This window comes from Sinohyriopsis cumingii, chromosome 2 (genome assembly GCF_028554795.1).
Source record: "Sinohyriopsis cumingii isolate HCF-2022 chromosome 2, ASM2855479v2, whole genome shotgun sequence".
NCBI classification, from domain to species: domain Eukaryota; kingdom Metazoa; phylum Mollusca; class Bivalvia; order Unionida; family Unionidae; genus Sinohyriopsis; species Sinohyriopsis cumingii.
The window spans coordinates 50,590,917-50,597,297 of record NC_142962.1 but is presented as its reverse complement, the minus strand read 5'-3'; positions in this window follow the sequence as shown (position 1 = coordinate 50,597,297).

Sequence of the window (6,381 nt, the reverse complement as noted above, 5' to 3'; positions counted from 1 at the left end):
CGCTCGCGGTTTGATGGAGAGATTAACTTTGATGTGGGACAGTTTATTTTAAAGATTTAGGTATATGTAAATGTTAAGAGGTTTTCATGCTAAAAGTCATATTTGCTTTGCTTATTTGCATACCCACATGACATCAACATTGAAACGAATGGGCTAATCGAGTTAATAAAAGCGCATTCGCAATATGAATCCACAGCACGTTCCCTCCAGCAATGCGTGCTCTGAATGGATATTACGATAAGAAGAGTTGGAATTGATTGTACGTATTTCGATTGGTGTCCAGACATGCTTTGCCCATTGGGGTGTTTTATGCTTGATCGATAAACAATCCCCCAGTACTGTGGGGTATATTTAACACCTAGCTGTAGCTGACTCAATGGTCCGATGGTAGGATTTGAAACCGCACCCTTTTGGTCGTGAGTCCGGTACGCTAATCCCTGAGCCACCGTGGTTCGCTGTAGCATATGGGTGCAACATTGAAGCATGTGCTTAGATAATGCATACAGTTCACTAAGGGCACATTGACATATGCTAAACTATTAAGTACTAAGGCAATGAGTGGAATGATTTCTTCTCGGGCAAACACCACAGCAGCATATGAACACTGGTCTAACATCGACTCAGACCGGCTGCTCACTGACTGTGAGCCAGGGAAATGATGTTTTTGTTTCTGTAAAGTTTATTAATAGCATCTAGTCAAAATGTTATTATTAAAATGAGTCGGTTACGCGGATTTATTGATAGTTAAGACGACTGACTGAAGAACTCACTGGTCAAAGTATTTGATGGCGCCATCCCAGTGCCCCTACTTTCCAACTGCATTTCGTGGTTTTCTTTCAGTGAAAATTTTAGCAGGAGACACGTGAAACAAACTTCGCCCCATCCCTGCCACCCACACACATTCCATCATTTTTCATGTCTGATTCATTTACAGCAGCGTACGACTGATAGTAATACTTCATAACCCGTAACATCATCTAAGTGTCATTTCCTGATGCTTGCATTTATACATTTCTGTTTAAAACAGTAAATGTAAAAAACCTGCCATGCTTGTCGTCTTAACTGTATGTATGTATGTATGTATGTATGTATGTTTGCATACGCGCGTCCAATATCACATTTATTTCAAATAAAATGTGATGTGGCGCACATTGTCAGAGTCAGCAAACTTCCTGGAACAAATAGTTTTCGTCCGCCTTGTTGTCGGTATTTTCTTCCGCCGATGTGCATATCGGACTTATGGTTGCATGAGAATTTCTTGCGGAAGATAATTTATTATTCTTGGTCTTAGTTTGCTTGAATTGCTAGCCATTAATAAATATAGGTCAAAAGGTACGATTTGAGTCAGTTTCCCTGTATTTCATTCTGTTCAAAATACCAACGCTATTAAGAGTGTTTTAAACACGGCCTTTGATCCAAGGTTTTTTCCGCGCCGTTTCATCTTCAGAGCTTGATTATTCGATAAAATTCTTTCTCATGAGCTGGGCCGATGGTGACCGGGCGTGGAAAAATAAAAGAACTAATATAAATACAGATAATGGATAGACCGATCGTTCCAATATATATATATATATATATATATATATATATATATATATATATATATATATATATATATATATATATATATATATATATATATATATATATATATATATATATATATATATATATATATGTAGATATATATATTTATATATATGTATATATATGTATGTATGTAAATATATATATATATATGTATGTATATATATATATATATATATATATATATATATATATATATATATATATATATATATATATATATATATATATATATATATATATATATATATATATATATGTATGTATGTATGTATGTGTATATATATATATATATATATATATATATATATATATATATATATATATATATATATATATATATATATATATATATATAATGCTTTCTTACCCAATTTCAATTTTTGTGGCTTGGACTGTAGTAGTATGCAACGTAATAACTCTGGCACACAATGATATATTTTTACGTATCGAAATCGCACTTGTTAGCAACTCTTTCTTATATGGATTTGTCTTAATTTTTATTCCAGAAAAATAATTTCAGTGTGCCAGAAACTTATATGATATATGCTATCATTCTCTGTGTGTGTGTGTGTGTGTCTCTCTCTCTCTCTCCCTCTCTCTCTCTCTCTCTCTCTCTCTCTCTCTCTCTCTCTATATATATATATATATATATATATATATATATATATATATATATAAAGGTCTCATCTACTTCATAGAGATTTATTCCCTGCTATGTATTGTTTTACGTAGCCAAGTAGATTTTGTTCTAAAGCCATTTCTTTTTATTCATTTTATTGACTTGATGCTGCATTAAACCATTAAACGATTCCTTTGCCTTTTCATCACTGTTTAGTCGAATTATTTGATAATTGGAAGTTGCTGTATTCATAACTCTGTTTCCTCCTCAGTGATTGAGTGAAGAAGAGTTTAACGTAGACATTAATAAGATGAAGGCTTAGTTGCCATCAGAGGTTAAGTTTCTAATAGTGCACAAGGCATATAGAAGCTGTATACAGAAAACACTGTTCTAGCCCTTTTCTTACAAAATGTGAAGTAAACCAATATCAGGCAAATGTTTCACAATTTCATTCACGTACTATGCTGGAAATTTTGTAGGAAAGACTGTTAATTTTAGCATCACATTTCATTAGCAATACTTTGTATCATTTCCGTGAATTTCACGAAACTGTTTTGCAAAATTTGTTTTTTTTTTCTTTCTTTAAAAGTGCAATTTATAACCACTGGTTGCTATTTTAATGTTTCTACGTTATATTCGTTCTTTAGAATCAACTTTTTAATAATTCGTATTCTTTTCGTTTCTTTGTATTACCTTCGGTAACTGTTCCCCTCCCCCCAAACACCCCGCCACCTATGAGAGGCAGAGCCGTTTCTTTGTATTACCTTCGGTAACTGGTCCCCCCCCCCCCACTCAAACACCCCGCTACCTATGAGAGGCAGAGCTTGTGGGTTGCATAGCAACGTTAGAAATTTAATTTTCATTTTGGGGGTTAGATAAAGGGTGGTAATATATTAAATTCCCTCATAATGTTCTAATATGTACCATTTGGACAACGCTATTCTCGTTTCATTAAAACGTTATCAATTAGCGATAGTTTGTAATTTTTGGTAACGTCTTTGAAGTTCTTGATAGTAGTAATGCCATTCTAGCACAAGTCATTACAACATAATTATTTAACTTGTAGCATTTATATGTGTTGTTTTGAATTTTAACCGATTCATTGAATACATCACGTTCAGTTACTGTGTGTTTATGATGTTGACCAAAATTATGTTATCGTGATGATTGACACGGCTGCCTTGTTGAACAATATGGTGGATATCTCATAATTAAATGACCCGAGCAAATTTCTTCCTGATAATTTTTATTATGACCGAATATTTGTACATAATGAATTTCCGATCATGATAAATCAAGCAATATGTGATTCCCATGCACACATTTTTCTTTTCATGGTCAGTCCTATGTTTATCAAGTTTAGACCTTAGTCTTCAAAACTCCTTTACTTGTACGCCGTTTAGTTCACCCTTGCAGAATAACGCCAACTTGCGTTATGTTAAAAACGTTGTCCTTCGAGTAATCAATTGTGTAGTAAAATTTGATCTTGTATTTTATGCCAATTTAATTATGAATGCATAAATTAGTTGTATCACCGTTAGGATTTCAATTCTATCGTTTTACCAATTTCGTACACTAACCATTTTGATAGCACTAATAATGTGAAGTCACCATGAATAGTGTTAGTAAGTTTGATCATTCTATATATTTCCTGATGCTAGCCTCAATGAAATCTTCATCAACAATGTTTATGCTTGAAAACGAAAGACTTTACCATTTTGAAATTTTGTTTTCTTTGGACACATTCGCAGTTATTATTTTCTTGACCTTTTCCATATGAATGCTAGGTGCACTTATAAGCATCAGTTTGAAGAGTCCTTCTAGAAGTCGTTAGTTTCTCTGGGTCTTCAGGTTGTATTCTACTTCATATACTGTTTTGACCACGATGTTTGTTAAAATATGACAATCCTCTATATTTTTGTCGCTGTTATCCTATTTGCGTATATAATTGTAGATTTATGTAGAGAATGGTGTAGTTTTCTTTATTATTTTTTTAATTGTGAAATAAAAAAAAATTATTGTTGAAATATTTTTTCTAAATTTCTATATTTCAACATGTGAAAAGTATATGATTATATTTTCACATCTAAAAGTAAACTTTTTCCCATCATGCCATGCGACGCTTGACTGTGTGCGCCATTTGAAGTATCTGCAGAAAGAAAAAGGAGTCTTTGTGATCATGATTACCAAACGGAAAAAGAATTAATACCTTTTGAGCACGGAAATTCTTTTTGCTGAAGATATTTGTTTCGTCACCGTTTGGTTCTGTACTAAGTTATGTTCCTTTTAATTCTTTGCCTCGGCAATGTGAAAAACCAGATATGTTGCATCGGACATGCATTTGTGATCAGATAGGATACAATAGACTACATAATTCAAACATTTAACTTATTTCAACAGATTTGTTAAATCCCAATTAAATCGTTATCTCAGATAGCTTACATCTTTTATGATCAGCCAATAAATGCAAGTAAGATTGAGGTGACATTACAAAAAATGGGTGGTGAGATGCATGGTCGAGTGATTTTAATCTTCCAAACTTCGATTTATAAGCAAGTCAATTATATAATAACAAGAATTTCTTTTTTCCTACGTTAACACCGGTTATATTTAATATTGTGGCAAGGCAATATATTTTAACTCGTGGCCTCGCCACACATTAAAATATTAGTTTTATTGTTGCTGTAGTTTTGTTTCATTTTGTTCTTTTCATGGTGTGAGGTGATTTGGGAGGGGGGTGTACCACACGTTGAAATATATCCAGTATGAACGTAGGAAAAGGAAATTTCCTCCATATATTGTTTCCATGTGAATAGCAATTTTTGTTGCGTCGGTTTCATTACTTTCCTCTCTCTAAAGAATTTTTTTGAAGTCCTAACATTTGTAATAGAGTTACTGCCATCTTTCCTGGTGCAAGAGGATAATCCTTAAAACAGTTATGCAATCCTATTAATCCTATTATCATGCTCTCTGTCATCTGGAACATGACAGATTCTGTCAGCAGTGCGAGTTCTGCACCGGTGTGCTTTAATCATATATTGCAAGCTAGATCTGGTGCACTGACATAATGAGCGGGCTCATATATTTGTGTTTCGTACATACATTTTAAAGTCTTTAAATATCACAGAACATTAGAGTCTCCTTCAACACGACGATACTCGTGAAGATTATTCATTTTCAGCCTTTTGAAACTGGAATGTTCCGTGACACCTTGTACACACTGGTAAATCTTCAATTTGATAGGCTTAAGTTTAATAGTGTCGAGTTAAACTTTGATATCTGAGGAATGAACATTTAATTAATTCAAAGATATCCAAGCGTTAATATATATATATATATATATATATATATATATATATATATATATATATATATATATATATATATATATATATATATATATATATATATATATATAATTTGTACATATTAAAACATCTACTAGTTTCTGTTAACTTGTCATTTCTAAAGTCTTTGCAAACTTTTCTAAAGATTGGCTAATAAGTCCAAAGCCATACAAATTTCTTCATTCCTTTTAACTAGTGATTTTTCTCTCTCTTTAACGAACCAATGAAATCTTTACGAAATGAAATGAATTTCTCAGCGTTGGTTGGTAATATTTATAACTCTTTATTGGGCTTTTAACTAACTTTTTTACTAAAATAGTGGTTGTTATAACCTGTAAAATTACGAATGGCAATTTTTATGAATATCGAATATTTGAATTTTGAATTGCAATCGTTATGAGTTATACTTATGTACCTCGTTAAATTCTCTCGTTCTCTAACGTAATAGCTAACAATTTCTTTCTCAGATATAGCACACATTGATTGATTTGAAATTTTTTTCATCTTCAACAGTAAACACCACATGCATTGCATTCTTTGACTTTAAGTGAAGATACAATAGTTTTGCGAATTTACCTAATGTATCGTAAAACATCTCAGTGCAGTCAATACCTCTGTAAACAGCTAAGTTATAATTCCTGTCTTAAATCCTTTTAGTTCATTATGGAGTTGAAATGACAAGCATGGTTCAGTTTAGTAATTTTCTTTCTTTCAATGCTTCTTAGCCTAATGACCAGTACGAATCAAACCCTCTTAACTTTTGTCAGTAATTGTCCTCGCATGTGGCTGCGTCTGACTAAAGAATAAGTTGAGTTAATAGTCACT